Source organism: Podarcis liolepis, assembly GCF_965112155.1.
Source record: "Podarcis liolepis genome assembly, chromosome: 2".
NCBI classification, from domain to species: Eukaryota; Metazoa; Chordata; class Lepidosauria; order Squamata; family Lacertidae; genus Podarcis; species Podarcis liolepis.
In genome coordinates, this window is record NC_139555.1 from 30,294,943 (window position 1) to 30,310,152 (window position 15,210).

Below are 15,210 nucleotides of genomic sequence, written 5' to 3' on the forward strand. Positions count from 1 at the left end.
TTGCATGCAAATGCACGGCGCCCCCCCTCACAACAGGGCTATTTTACCCTAGCTGAGGAACTAAAGAGGCAAACGTGTGTGTGTGAGAGAGGGGGGGGGAGGGAGGGAGGGAGGGAGGAGAGAGAGAGAGAGAGAGAGAGAGAGAGAGAGAGAGAGAGAGAGAGAGAGAGAGATTATTCTGGTCCGTTTCAGGGGGCTTCTCCCTCCCTCCCTCCGTTCCTGATGAACAACTGGATTTTGCTGGCTCTTTCCAGAACCCGGCGGGGAAGATAAACAACTCCCCGAACACGAATATGGCTCAGTGTGTGTAGCTCAGACAAAATGGATCCGAGAAGAAGACCGGGGAGGTGGTGGGGATGGACGTAGGGCGAGATTCTCTGCCTGTCACGGCAACCTTTCATTGGCTGTCGCGGAGGGGGGGGGGGACGGACGGACAGTGTTGCTGCGGAGAGCCGAGCCTGGTTTGCGAGGAACACGCATGTTTGTGTTTCGAGGCAAATTGGGTGGGGGTTGCCGCCGCCGTCCCCGGGAACAAAAGGCGTTTTGTGTGAAACGTCCTTGCAAGGCGGAGAGTGTCAGATAAAGCTGCTCGCTGCCGCAGCCGCCGACACACACACACACACACACACACACACACACTCCAGCCCCGCACCGCCTCCGAATGGAGCAATTTTATCTCACAAGGATTTTTCTGTGTGAGTTTGCGGGTCCCGGTGGCTGAAGGAGCGGGAAGGAGAGGAGAACCGGGAGAGCCTGAAACGTGTGTGTGTGTAAGGAACTGATGGGTGTCATGTTCTGGGTGGTGTCCGTCAAAGATCGCTCGGCTTCCAGCCCTCTATTTATTTCGAGGGTGGCGGCAGCGGCGGCGCCGGAGTGGCCTTTGCTTTGCGCTTGTGGCTTAGGATGGGGTTCTAAAGACACTTACTAGGGAGCATGCCCCACTGACCGTAGTGGCACTGATTCCCGCAGGATGGCGTGGCCAAGCATCTCCCCAGCTGTGGGCTCCAGATCTCCTTTGGACTCCACTTCCTTGCGCGAGGCGCTGCGCGGCTCCTGAAGCCGCTCTTGGCGCTAAGGCAGAGGTCCACTGGGGCTTGGCTCAGGTCCGGGCAGTCTGCAGTGGGGCGCAGTGGTTTGAGGGTCAGCAGCCCAGCCAGCGCCTCTGCATGGGTCCCCCAACATGAACCCCCTGGGTGCAGGTTTCCCCCATCACACGGTTGCCACATTGCTATTCTGTCTACATCAGCTTCGGTTCCTGACCACAGCGCCAGTGAGTGCACACATAGTTCCATTCATTCCCCCACGACACGCCCAAACTTCTCCTGGCCGACCAGTTTCTCTAATCCCCGTCGTATTTCTGCCCAGGGAGCGGCTGATGGAAGCACAGACGTCCTGGAACCTAGAGCAACGCAACGTGTTCTGCCAAATCTCTCTTGTGTCCTGGTTTTCGAGGGACGGGGGAAGGGATAGAGACAGATCGGAGTCCTCACCCGCGTGTCTTCTGCTTGGGCAGAAAAGGATTACTGATTCCAGACTACAGGGGCGCAGAAGGAGACCACAGTGAAAATCGATGGATGACCCTGCTTTCTGAGCCCCAGATTCCTGAGATTCATCTCCTCTTTGATCACCTACACACGAAATTGTAGCTCCTACGATTTTGTGTGGATGACAATTTCCATGTGCTTTCAGAGGCTGCGATTTTACACACACACTGTGAAGTACTTAATAATAATAATAATAATAATAATAATAATAATAATAATGCTTTTGAGAGAAGGGAAGATCCAGGAGAAAAATGGCACACACAGCCCAACGGGAGAGTTAAACCCGAATAAATGGGTCTAAGGTGTAAGTGCCCTCAAGACGCATTTACAACCGGATGAATAGTTCATTTGAAATTATAATACATCAGGATTATGAAGGGGCGTTTGGCGTCCAAGAACGCACACAATTACTTGGGAGTAAATCTCACTGAAACCGAAGATCAGGCTGTCGGATTGGTATCTCGTAGGTTCTGGTGTGAAGACAACGAAAAGCCCCACTGGTTTAAGTGGAAGGTCGATTGTGCGGCCATAGAATCATAGAACTGTAGCGTTGGAAGGGACCCCGTGCAATGCAGGAATCTCAGCTAGAGGAGTCTCAGACAGATGGCCACCCATCCTCTGCTTGTGTGGTTTTTAACCAGGTGGCACTTATTCCTCAAGGCGAGCGGAGAAGTTTCTGCTGAAACGAAGCGGCTCTCGCGCCGGGTTCGGCGGCTCCCTCGCTTTTGCGCGCAGAGACCATTTCTAGTAGCACGATGCCACCTATGGAATGTACCTGGAATTATTCTTTACCACGCAGCACACATAGCACGAGACATCCTCCTGCCCCACTTCGGAAATACCTAATCCCGGGAGGGAGGTGCGTTTTGGGAATGAGAGGCTGCCACAAAAAGAGCAGCTTCAGAAACTGCAACAGCAAAAAGGAGGAGTAGCAGAAAACGTGGAGGTAGCCGTGTTGGCTGCTGAAAAAATGCGGGAGATCATCTAAGACCTCTGTTGGGCTAATAAAAATGCTACGAAAAAGCGCGCGAGGCGCCGAAGAGCCCCGGAAAACTCGAAAGCTTGCGCGTGGTTTTGTGACATTTGGGCACGTAATGAAGGTGTTGCCCTAATGTGGCTTTTGAACCAACAGTGGTTCTTGCTTGTTTAGACCAGCATGGATCTCTAAGCAGTGCATAAACTTACTGTAGCATGTTAAAATAATAGTTTCCTTTAAAGGAGGTGAAGTTTGCATAAATGATACGCTCCAAAATCTGCTTTCAGTATCAGAGCAGGTTCTGACATCAAAGCTAGTGCTGGAGTCCTGCCTGGCATCTGACTAAAGGTTCCTCTGAGCACACACAGAGGACATTTTCTCCATCTCTGAGATATCACAGCCTCAGGAATTGTCTACCGACTTGAGATGAGTGAACAAGGCTTTCAAGGCGGGTAGCGGAGTTTCCAGGTAGACTTTCTTTTCAGGCACCTCTCTTTTTGGAGCAAAGATAACGCGACCAGTACCTGAAGGGGTCTAAAGTGACGTCCTCGCAGAAAAGAGACTGTGCTCAAGACACTGGGGCTGCCGGCAGACCTCTAGAATGCAGCGGTTTGCAGCTGTTCCCGGGTTCGAATAATTTCATTAATTCTGAGTCAGGGTTTTTCTTTTGTCAGGGCGGGGCAACTCGTTCTAGAGGGTGCGAGTAGCGTTACCCAAACCCAACAATTGTCCTTCGGAAAGCAGAGGGATAGCCTTGGCTGTGTAAAACACACATCTTTGACCGGAATACTCGGAGTGGCCGCAAGCTGCAAACCACAAATGCAGTTTCCGACCAGGAGCGCAGGACTCTTTCAGGAATGCAAGAAGCTGGATTAAATGACCTTTGTGATCTCTTCCAACTCTACAATTATTCCATTATTCTATTATTTCGGGGGCAGTCACCCTTGCATCCCTGGAAGGATGAGCTTTCGGGGCACACACACCCAACTCCCACCTCACTGTTCCCGAACTAGGACGGAGTTGACCCGGAAACCGGGTCCAGGATTCTCCCAGCTGATTCCTGATTATGGGTCCTCTGAGAAACACCGATATTCGAAAGAAGGTCCTCGTTGCACTGAAACTGAATCTGCCCCAGTGTGCAAAGGACTGGAAGCTAAGCGCCTTGCGGGAATTGCTTCAGTCACTTCCCTGGAAATCAGTTCTTGAAAATAATTGGAAAGTCGGTCCTTTCCTTTCCTCCTGCAACCCAGAGAAGAGAACACACACACACAGAGAGAGAGAGCGTCAGAAAAAATCAATTATCTTTCTTCTGTCCTAGTTACAATTTACTGAGGGCTTTTGTGAATATCGAAGCTGAAGTGAACCGTCTCTTCTACGTCTTTGTCCCCCCTCGCCTCCCCGAAGCACACACAGCTCCACGCACCACCAGGCTCCCTTTGTTGTGGCCTGGGCGATTTCCGAAGGCGAGTCAGAATCAAAAGTCTGCAGAAGATCAAAGTCCGCAACAGGCAGCGGAAGTTCGACCGAGGTCCAGGAAACGCCCGCTTGCCTTTGAAAGAATCCCTGGCACGTCGAGAAGTCGTTTTTCCTGGCTGCGTAGGCGACCTTTCAGGAAAGTCTCTCTCTCCCCCCACCCCCAGCCTCTTTCCAGTTAGCGAGTTCGGGCTTGCAGCTGTGCAGTGCGATCCCACGCGGGTCTGCTCAGAACGAAGCCCCATTGAGTTCAGCGGGCTGTGTGCGACGGTGGATTTGCGCAAGTCCAGCGGAGATCCGCATGTAATTTTCGCAGATTTCGCTGCCGCTACTTACACCCCATAATGTTCCGGAGGTGTCACCCGCCCCTCAGGAGGGTGTTTGCGGTCCGTGGAGGGGAGAGGGACCCTGTAAGGACTTGCAGGAGAGTAAGCACTTTCCACTAGTGAAAAGCCGGAACGAGAGGCCAGTTCCGCAGCCCAAAATGTCGTCACTTTATGCGAATAAAAGATCACATTTGAGATCTACGCAACACTCACCAACCTGTTGTTGTTGTTGTTGTTGAAGCAGCAGCAGCAGCAGCAGCGGGACTTAGGAATTAATGATCAGAGATTTTCTTAAAAACCTTACCGCTTTTTCTGATGTACCTATCGACTATACAGCGACATGCATAGTATTGAGAAGTTGCTAGAGAATGGAGTTAGGGACGGTCTTTAGAAGCGAATCCGGACCCCCACCCCAATGGCAAGAAGAGAGTTCATTCAAAAACAGTAGATGGTGGTGGTTTTGCTATTTGTTATTCCTCCTCCGGTAGGCACTTCCAGTTTAAACGTGGCAAAAGATAGCGAAGTCTCTGGCACGTCAGAGCCTACTATCTTTGTGGATGGCACCAACTCAGGGGAAGGACTGTAGCTCAGTGGTAGAGCGTCAACGTTGCATACAGAAGGTCCCAGGTTCAAGTCCCCAACATCTCTGAGGGATAGTTCAGTTGGTAGAACCTGAGACTCTTAATCTCAGGGTCTTTGGTTGGTGCCCCACTGCATTGCAGGGGGTTGGACTAGATGACCCTTGTGGGCTCTTCCAACTCTGCAAATCTGTGATCTCCAGATCGGCCCGGGAATGCCCCTGCCTGGAGAACCACTGCTGGCCAGCATAGTCAATACAGAACCAGCAGGACCAATGATCTGATTCAGGATGCGGAAGCTTTCTGTGTTCCTAGTTAGGTGAGTTAGGCTGAAAGGCAGCGATTGCTCCAAGATTTTGCAGTGAGTTTTATGGTCTCAGTCCAGCACTGGCTGTGATGGATCGGTTAAGGCTGCAATCTCTTCTACCCTAAACACGCTTACTTCCAATGGAATTTATTCCCGTTGCGGCGAGGAAACGGTTAATCCGCGCCGTTCAACTCTCACTTTAGCCTTTCCCATAGGAGCCAACTCCTATGGTCCCTTGTCCCCCCAATTAAATATTTTAGGGGGCCGGTTCCCTCAAAAATTGTGGGGAATTCCCATTCAAATGCTGTTTGTGTGCCACGTCATGTGATCGATTATGTTGGGCAGGGCTTATTTGCCCCCCCCCCCAATATTTGATTCAAGTTGGCACCCCTGGCCTTGATCTCGCAACTGCAAGGGAATATGCTCCACTGAACGCAGCGGTGCTTACTTGTAAGTAAAGATATGAAGAGGATCCAGGTTGTGACCTGAGGCAAGCTACGTTTCCAGACTGGAGCATTATAAAAATCACATTCGTCTATTTTGCAGGGTTGTTAGGAGATTATTGAGACCGGGTACAGGTGAGGCGCTTGAAGTTACCTAAGGAAGTGCCAAGTATTGGGGATGCGGCACAGCCCCACAGTCTGATGCACGCAAGTCAGGAAGGAACAGCGACTCCAGTCGAATTGGAATCCTTGCAGCCGACAGGAAGGCGAGAGCTCTGAGTTTGGCCTTTGTCCGGCAGCATCCTTCGCCTGTTTGCTCCAAGGGCCGGTGGCAGGTCATGTGACTTCTGGCCTCTGCCAGTGCACGCAGTTCTAAGACCCAGCAGAAAGTCACAGGACACCCGACCCCTGTGCAAGCAACAACAACAACAACAACAACCAGGCCCCAGCTGGACGAGAGATGTCTTTTTTATAACTCATCACTTTCCCCACCCAGCATCGTTAAACTGCTCGCTGCTTGACCTTTTCCACTCTCTCCTTTCGTAAGTCTGCGTCTGTAATGGAAGCGAACTGCTTTCGGAGGGAGTACAGCAGTCTGGAAAGCGAGATTAAAATCACACACACACACAGAGTGGGTTCCAGCAGTTAGGAGGGAGACATGATCAAGGATGGTTAATATCTCCAGGAAAGTCCTCTTTTCTATGGAGCATCATTGCCTTGATTTCGGTAAAGATTCAACGCGTCTGTGTATTTGCAGTTGCGTGGAAAACTTTGTTAGTGCTCTGTCTACGTTTATGTTTGTTTTATTTATTATCTGTTATAGTTGCTGGAAAATTTATCTCTCTAGAAAGAGTGATTTCTGCCTGCTTTTCTGGTGCTTAGCTCTTTGCAGGAGAAGGCCAAGTCAGGGCCAGGTTCCTTTGCATGCCCAGAATCCAGCCCCTGTTCTTATTCTTATTCTTCTTAATAAAATTTGTATACCGCCTTTCATCCGTAGATCTCAAGGCGGTTCACGTATTTCTGCTCTCTACGAAGACCATTCGCCTTGCACTGCTGCAGTTACGATATTGCAACGCCTGGTACGACTCTGTCCTCACTCCCCACCGCTTGCCGCATCTATGATTTTCCTTTCTGCGCCTGCCACAGGGGCTGTTGTTGTTCCACATCTTCGGGGGGTCTTTTTGGACGGAATCTGGAATATGTATAGGATAGCAGACAGCCAGGCCTCAAATCCGTGCCACCACTTGGCTGCAGCCTGGAGGGGAGTATCGTACAGCGGGGTGAGGGAGAGTGGAATAGGAGAAGAAATAACCAGCCTGTCCCTATGACTATGCAGAAGGTATGCAGATCCCCTTGCTGTATTAACCAGAACCAGCGCCTACCTCTGAGCTTATGAGGAAGCCGGGCTTCCCAAAGGCAGGACTTGTTAGTTTCGGTGAATATCAGTTTACCTATCTGTATAAGTATTGGACGCCAGTAGCAGCCCTTTCCCACCTTCTCTGTGACATCATGGATTCGTCTACCCAGATTTAGTGAAATTTTTGATCAGCCTAACACAGTTTTGAGTACTTCTCAAGAGTACAGTGGTACCTCGGGTTACAGACGCTTCAGCTTACAGACTCCGCTCACCCAGAAATAGTACCTCGGGTTAAGAACTTTGCTTCAGGATGAGAACAGAAATCGTGTTCCGGCGGCGCGGCGGCAGTAGGAGGCCCCGTTAGCTAAAGTCGTGCTTCAGGTTAAGAACAGTTTCGGGTTAAGAACGGACCTCCAGAACGAATTAAGTACTTAACCCGAGGTACCACTGTACTGTATTCTGGATATGTGATACAAATGCAATACATTTCCCTCACCTCAAAGAACCCTGGGAACTGCAGTTTGCTAAGGTTGCTGGGAATTGTAGTTCTGTGAGGGCTTAACTACAATGCCCAGGAATCTTTTGTGGTAGTGGGAATGTGCTTCAAATTGGCTTTGTGGTGTGTAGGCAGTCAGAGCCTAGCCTTGTGAGAAAGAGAAAAGGAATCGCTCTTGGTCCTTTCTCTCTCTCTCATTAGAAAGAAAAGCCCCTGGACCGGTTCAACGGCAGACAAAAGTGATTTTGTAGGAGGCAACGCGATGGTCTGTGCCAAGCCTGGAACAGGTGGAGCAACCAGTTAACATGGGAGAAATGAACCACTTCCTTGGGCAGAGAAGGGTATGATTTTCTGAATCTCCCCTTGACCTTCCCCAGAGAAGTGGTTCCAGACTTCCCTTAGTGCTCGAACCTGCTGTCAGAATCAGGATTTAACAGTATCCATGAAGCACAGAGGGAATTGTTATTGCAGAGCACACCCAACCCCCCTCCCTCTCTAAATGGTACCCGTGAGAAAGGGTGCCACCCTCGAGCATGTCCTGAGTTCCTTCCAAGAGCCGCTGAGGAACCTCACACAACATGCAAGACAAGTGAGACTAGCAGCCATTTTCAGGCTTGCCATTTCTCCTCCAATGTCCGGACTCCCGTGCCAATGATCGGCGACGTAACATAGAAATCCAATAGGTAATGCTTTCAGATATTCAGATGTAGCGACCGGATTGTGGGGGCGGGGTGATGACAGCCAGACACCTTTGACTTCCAGGCACTTTTATTTTGTAGGGACAGGTCACTGGGGCTGTCCTAACACGACATGCAGAAGCTGCTCCCTTCCTACTCTGTGTCAATTAATCCTGAATATTGATGGTTACCAGGCGGTTTGGGTGGGCTGTTAAAAAGATGTTGCTTAATGCGGACTAGTTACTTTGCAAGTCCTTTGCCAGTGTCCCCACCCCACCTCCCGCGTCTTGAGCCCCTGCCTTCCGCTTTCGAAGCAAGAAAGGGACACCAATCAACCACACGACCGTTGGTGGTTTCCTGCTTAACAGAAAGCTAGGGAGCGGATGCAGCTTTTTGAGGACGGGCGCAGCCCCAAAGCAAGGGGGGGTAGTTCTCAGACAGGCTTGGAAAGGGGGAGAAGGAAATCGGCTACAGCTGTGCTCTTCAGAGTGCTGACAGGACTAAGAATGAAACACACACACTTCCGGCAGCAGTCTTGTGGTGACATCTCCTTTCGCAGGTAAGAGCGCACAGCCCCGTCAGCGTCTGTACACGTGTCACTCTCTCTGCAAACCGTGGAACTTAGGCAGCATGACAGACTATATAAAAAAAGTTGGGAAGTAGGCAGAGAGAAGGGTGCAATAACTATTTGCTCAAAACCTCAAATCTCCCCCTCTCTCGCCCTTCTCTGTGCATATCAGCCTCCGGAGCGCTTGTTATCGGAGAGAGGAAGCACCTGAAATCCACGGATCTCGTAAATATCGAGGGTGAAGAGAACAAAAAGCAGCTCGAGAAGTTCGGGAAGACTGGGGTTCACAAGCAAATCCAAACGGAACGCGAGAACTTCAGGGCAAGATAATTTAAAGGGCCTGGATTAGGCGGGCTTTGTGGACTGGGCTCTTCTGAGCGTCTGTTTTGAGGTTGTTATGTACTTGGTTTTAAATAAGGGAACGTAGAGTCGTTTGCAGCTTCTGATCCTGGCACGCAAACAGAACAGGTGTGTTCACTGCGATTCCACCCCCACCCCGCTCCCTAAAACTCCCCGAAAGATAAGCGGGAGATGGAGGGCGCAGAGTATCGTTTGTACAGAACACAATGCACGCATTTTAGATTAATTAAAATAGTATTGGTGGGTGAAGGGTTATATGGATTACGTTATGGTCGGAGATAACAGCTGTCCAGGTCTCTCTCCCTCCTCCCGCCCCAGTGCTGTGTGTTAACTGAGATTTGCCACTAGGAACGGTGGATTCAAAGAGCAGCAGAATCCACGCCCCTCGCCGCCACCACCACCTTTTGCCTCCACAAGACCAAATAGGAAGCTGTTAGATTCCTCAGCCAGGAATATGGCGCAGTTATCTGTTGCCTTTGAAAGTGGAATGTCTCTTGCCTAGAAAGGAAGAGATGGGGTGGGTGGGAGTAAAGTTTGTTCTGGTCTTCTTGGGATTGGGACGTTTCTCTCCTTGCATTTATCAATGCTAGGTGTGTGTCTGTAGGTAGGTGATGCTTGGTAAACTGGATTCTCTCTCCAACTTCCCCCAAGGACATGGGCGCAGTCAAGGGGGGTTCAAGTAAAACAATGGCAATACTTAACTAACTGACAAATCACGCCGGTTCCGCCCCTCCTACAAAAGTCCTGTCCCCCTAACAAAGTAGCCTTACAAAAATCCTGGCTACTCCCATGCCCAAGGATTTCCATTTGAGGGTGTTTGCCCCACCCCGCGGCGAGAGATGGGCACGAGCATTTTCCTGCGTTTCTTTTTGCAAGAAACTGGGGCTCTTGATTTCACAGTCCAAGCCATATGCATTTGGGCTTTTGTCTACACAAGACAGGGACATCGCATGAGCTTCTGCACTGAGCTATGGCCCTTCCCGCTGGTCAAGATAGTTTCATAGGATGGTTGCCCCCTTCTAATGCGTCCCATTTGACTGAAGGTTGGAGTCAGAAGACCCCAATTCAATTCGTATCCCCCAAAACAATGCAGATTAATTAATCCGGGGCAAAACCACGAGTGCTCTCTCACTCTCATCGCCATGCACTGAAACACAGTGGCCAAGACACCCAGCTCTTTGTGACCCAAGTGTACGGCGCAGGAAACTCACTTCCCATGTCCCTGTAGTGATGAACATGCCCCTAACGCTGGGAAGCTCTAATACTGTAATATTAATCCATATTAGTGGAAACAACAACCTGAGGGCAGGGATGGCGTTTATTATAATCAGATAGCCAAATGCAGAATAAAAGACCGTGATCTAGTCAGGCACATTCCAAAGAAAGAAAGAAAGAAAGAAAGAAAGAAAGAAAGAAAGAAAGAAAGAAAGAAAGAAAGAAAGAAAAGAGGCTCTAGCAACAACCACATCGAGTCCCAGTCGGCTGTCCTCAGCCAGCCAATGACCCGCGAGCTGCGCGCCTATTGGCGCAGCGCCTCGCTGGCGCAGACTCAGTGCTCGCCGCGGTCAGTTTCCTTGCGCGTCCGGCGCTGCCTCTGATCTGCTGCGGCCGCCGAGACTCCCTGGCAATGGTTGTTTCTGTGTGTCTTGGCTTCAAGGGAAGGTTCCCGTGGCCGCTCAGCGGCGAGGACCGCAGCCGCTGCTTTGCAAGAAGGCGGCGAGGGGGGGGGGGCGGGGAGAGGAGAAGGAAAGTAAATATATATTCTGGTTTTTGCCCGACTACTGTAACAGCAGCCCTAGCTGGGAACAGAAGAAATGCAAGCTTACGTCTTCAAGGAATGTTCACTAGCTGCTTTGGAGCTTCTTTTTCTCTCATCCCACAATTTATTTATTTTTTGGGGGTGGGGGGGAAGTAGTGGGATTTAGTGAGGATGCGCCTGTCTTATAGAAATGAAGCTTTTTATCAGTTGTTGCCCAACATGTTAAATAGGACGGATGTGTTGTTGGCAACGTGGTTGTACATAGACATCCAGCGCGGCCAAGAGCTAGATTTTGGGGAGACTCGGGATTCAACCCCCTTTTCAGCAGTTAAACTTACTGGTGATCCTGGGGCAGTCAGTCACCATCTTTCAGATTGACTTAGCTCGCAGGGTTGTGGTTCCGTTAAAATGGAGGGAAGCATGCAGGCACTAGGCCCTGAATTCTCCGGAGAAGCGACTGTATTGAAATGTAATAAAAGAATAACAATATTTTCCTCTCCTTGAACACTTATGACACCCCGACCTTAAAACACTTGGACTTAAATGGACTGATTTAAATGCAAACCTCTATGCAGGAACGCCTAAGCTGCAATCGTACAGTACTTGCGCGGGACCAGTCCCCACTGAATTCAGTGGCACTTACTTCTGAGTAGGTGACTTATGGGTCGCTTCCAACAACAAAAAAGTACCTAAGCGATTTACAAACAAGTTTAAAGACCCCCCCCCCAAGGAGTTCTATATATAAAGCAATACACTTCCATAAAGCCCCTGGCAGTAGGGTCAATGTTCAGTCAGGGATGATGGGATTTGTAGTCAAGCAGCAGACTTTGCGTCGTTCATATCGCTGCCTGCAGGAACCTCTTCTTTCTGAGCTGAGCCTGAAAGGAAATTCCATTGAAATCAGCGAAGATTCCCTTGCCACTAAATGTGCCGAAGATTAAGCCAAGGGAGTTCACAATCGGCACATTCAATATTGAGTGACTGCGACCTCAGGTGATGACTTACAGCCACCACCTCACGTCAGTTGGGTCACAGTGCTTTTTAATGGCAGCTTCTTAAACACCCATCTATGAGTCAGCCGGGGAAATAGAGGGTTTTGCTCCCGCAGGAGTGTATCTCTCGCCCCCTCATCTTTATTCCCTCGATTGTGAGTTGATTCTGTTATCAGTAACCCGGGGCGGGTGCTGAGTGCTTTATAATCCTTATCGCTTTCCTCTTATAACACGGATGTGTGATTTTACTTTGATATTTGCATTAAACAGATGAGTTGGAGAGATTTGAAGAGCGCCCTGTTTTTAATGGGACAGGCCATTTATGGCAAGACTCACTGCTGATCAGTATGATAGAAAGGCGATTTAAGTTCCCAGGGAGTGTGACAAAGGTCCCATCTGCACTATAGATTTAAAACAGTATCCTGCCACATGTCCCCGTCCCCCCAATAATCCTGGGAACTGTAGTTAGCTAACCCTGAACGTTGTTAGGAAGCCTCTGTTCCCTTCAAAGAGGTACAATTCCCAGAATTCCCTGGCAAGAGGGGGTGGCTGCTAAACCATTCTGGGATCTGTAGCTCTGAAAGAGGAGCAGGTGCCTCCTGAAAATTCTCAGCACCCTTAACGAACTACAGTTCCCAGGATTCTTGGAGGAAAGCCAAGACTGTGTAAAGTGGTCTGATGCGGCTTTAAATATATAGTGCAGATGGGGTCATAGAGAGAGAGGGAAGGAGAAGCCTCTTCTCCATGGTTTGAACTATAAACGGGTCTGTTGCCCTTGCTACTTCGTTGGATTCCAGCTCCTGTAAGCCCCAGTCCGTATAGCCAGCGGTCAAGGACGAAGTGATTCTCAGTTAAGCAACATTTGGAAGAAGAGGAATTTCCCACCCTTGCTATAAAGGCAAAATCGATTTTTCAGGGCAACCCTGAGTTCAAAAGCTGAGCCTCTGCGATCTACAGAACTTACCCTCGGTTCAGTTAGTATAAGATTGGAGTTTTAGCCCTGAGGCTAAAGCAGTATGTGTAACCCGATCCCCTCGATCTTTATCCCGAAGTAAATCCCACAGGATCCAATAGGTCTAACTCCCATGGACGTGCGTGCAATACTGAAGCCCAGGCCTCCACATGAAACCAACAGCTTTAAACAGGAGACTGGCAACTCGCAACAGGTCTGGATTCATTCCAGAATAACGACCATTCTTTGCTTCTACTGATAAAGGAGGTTTAGAATTTCGACAGAACAGGCGCACTGTGTAAAGTGGTCTGATGGTGAAGTCAGCCTTCTTCTGACCAACCTGGTGCCCTCCAGATGTTTTGGACTACAATGCCCATGAGCCTCAGCTAGCACAGTCGCATAGCTGATAGAGGAGTGGCCTGATGGAAGTGGCAGTCCGACGGATGCGGAGGACTCCCGCTGGGCGAACACTGAGATAAGGGGGAACCGGCTCATGCAAATAAGCGCTTCAGTAAATCCCAGGGGGTGAGGCCGGCACTCCTTTTCCTTCCTACTGGTGGTCACTGTCTCGCCTCTCCCCGCCGCCTCTTTCTGACTTCTCTGGTGAACTGGACGAGGCTTTTTTAAAAGGGTTTTAAGGGTTGCCCTCTGACTCTGCCGTGGGGTGCAGGGGGTCCCCTTGCCCCCAGGCTGCGGGGGAGGGTCCTGGTTGGCCGCAGCCCAGCCAGGGTCAGCCCTCGTTGACCTCCGTCCCCTCTCGCCCAACTTCCCCCCTTCCAGGTCCCCGCGGCCGGGGGTCTCCCTCCTTTCCGCTTCATTCTTCTCACACCACCCCTCAGCCCCGGGGCAGCCAAGCGCGTTGATGGGATTGAGCAGAAACCCGCTGGGTCCTGCCTTGGACGGGCCGCCCAGAGACGGCAGCCCCTGGCTCCGAGGCAACGCTGGCCTGCAGGGGAAGAAGGGCAGCTCTTCCAGGCCGCCACCTGCTCAAGCCGGCCGGCCCTGCCCAAAAATAAAAAATAAAAAAGTCCTGCTCAACTCAAGCGAGAACCCTCAGCACAGACTGGGCAGCCACAAGGGCGAGCGACGGGAAGGTCCGGCCCGTCCTTCTTGCGCACCGCTCCCTTCGCGTCTGCTGGATGCTGCTAAAGCAGACTTGGTTACAAGAAGGAGCGTCCTTTGAAATGGATTGGACGGGTCCTGCTTCGTGGGGACGGATGCTAAATACAGCCATGGGAGGTTCGGGTTCCTCGGTTCAGGGTCGTGACCTTCCCTCCGCTTGTTTGGAGACCAAATGCACAACGCGCGGGCCTTGGCTCTGCTTTGGCCTTCCCGGCCAAGTGTTTTCAACAAATGGAGGACCCCATCGGGTTGGGCGGCTGGGTAGGAGGTGAACTCACTACGAAGCAAGGCAGTGTGGGTGTATGGGGAAATTTAGGGGGCGAATCCTGATAAGCTAAGGTTTTTCTTGGAGGGAGGGGATTTAAGATTGCCCAACTCATTCTAGGGAAAGCCTGAAGGCGGTGTGAAAGGCGAAGGGCGGACAGCATTGTTTTTCTACTCCACAAAATTACAATTTATTTATTTTTTTAAAAAAGAGAAATATCATAGGATCTGACCTGTTTTTTAACAAAAATGGTTGCAAGTGGGATGCACATCTGTCCAATAGACCAAAGATTTCAGGAAAAGTAAAAATTAAGAAATGTAAAATCTCCAGGAACTGAAGAAAAACTCATATTCGGACTGGGATTAAGAATCCCAAGGGCAGGCCAGGGAATGTTTGCTGGGGATATCTCAGTTCTTCAGCAGGCAGAAATTCGCTGACTCCTCTCCACACCCCCCGATCCCAGCTAAGGGCGCTGCTATCTTCTGTTGCCCTCTCGGTTTGGTACACTGTACTCAGACTAGCTTCCTTCCTACCCCCCCCCCAAAAAAAAACCCTGGGCGTTTGGGTGTCATCAGCACCGCACACTAGCCAACTGAGCTATCCAGGACAATAGCCCTCCCCCGTTGTTGTTCCTCAGACTTACTGCCACCACCAGCGGAGTCAGAACTTAGCTATGGTGCCTAGTAGCTACTGATAGCCTTGCCCAGCATGGCTTGGCCTGGCTTTCCTCTTTAAAGCCGCCCGAGTTGGTGGCCAGTGCTACATCCCGTTGCAGCGAGCTCCACCGGCAATAGAGACACGAATTATGTGGATAAGGATAATGATCATCCTCATCAGATGAGAGTGCCTGTAACTGGCCAGGGCGATGGTTTTCCCCAGACCCAAGCCCTTGCAAAGGCATCTCTGCGTAGCATTTGCTGTTTGGCTCCTCTCCCAGAGGGGTGACGCAGGATGAAGGGACACGGGTGCGGGGCAGGGGGCACCTTTGCCCCAGGCAGGAAGCTGCGGCTGCCTT

The 15,210-nt window shown here is 50.6% G+C and overlaps 1 long non-coding RNA gene across 1 annotated transcript; it reads left to right on the plus strand.

The window, feature by feature from the left end:
* Positions 1-7,495: 7,495 nt before the first annotated feature.
* Positions 7,496-9,113, plus strand: LOC310699239. Its single transcript, XR_014522025.1, has 2 exons — positions 7,496-8,183; positions 8,918-9,113. It is a non-coding gene; the product is annotated as an uncharacterized lncRNA (long non-coding RNA).
* The last annotated feature ends 6,097 nt before the right edge of the window (positions 9,114-15,210 follow it).